Genomic DNA, 489 nt, shown 5'->3' with positions numbered 1-489 from the left:
AAAATCATTGCTCAATCTAAAAGAGTTGAGCACCATTTAATGGACAATTTCAAGGGCTTTCCTCTCGTACACAAAATTAGTGCTATGAGGATTTTCAAAGCGACGCTAGAGGCCAGGGAGTACACCCGACACACCCCATAAATTTGGGACATTTAATGCATGAAACACACGGCAGGTGTCATTATTGGAGAAAACAAATACATGCGGTTAAAAAAAAAGCCCGGATTTATAAAAACTTCCAGCTATGCTTTTGAATCATTCTGGAACTAAAAACGATAGAGAGACGCAGTTTGTACCTGCGTCATCCTGGCATGTCCCCGAATTCAATGTTTCAAAGTTTTAGAGCGGCTTCCAGACTTCTTGATACCGAAAATTAAAAGTAGGCGGCTGTGCTCCGAAACGAACTCAACAAGCCTCCCTACGGGATTTTTGTGAACGGAGAAAATCAAAAGTACAACGGGTCAATTTGACTCAAAATCATTGCTCAAT

This window comes from Asterias rubens, chromosome 9 (genome assembly GCF_902459465.1).
Source record: "Asterias rubens chromosome 9, eAstRub1.3, whole genome shotgun sequence".
Classification (NCBI taxonomy): domain Eukaryota; kingdom Metazoa; phylum Echinodermata; class Asteroidea; order Forcipulatida; family Asteriidae; genus Asterias; species Asterias rubens.
The sequence above is the reverse complement of the archived record's forward strand: the minus strand, read 5'-3'. Positions refer to the sequence as shown.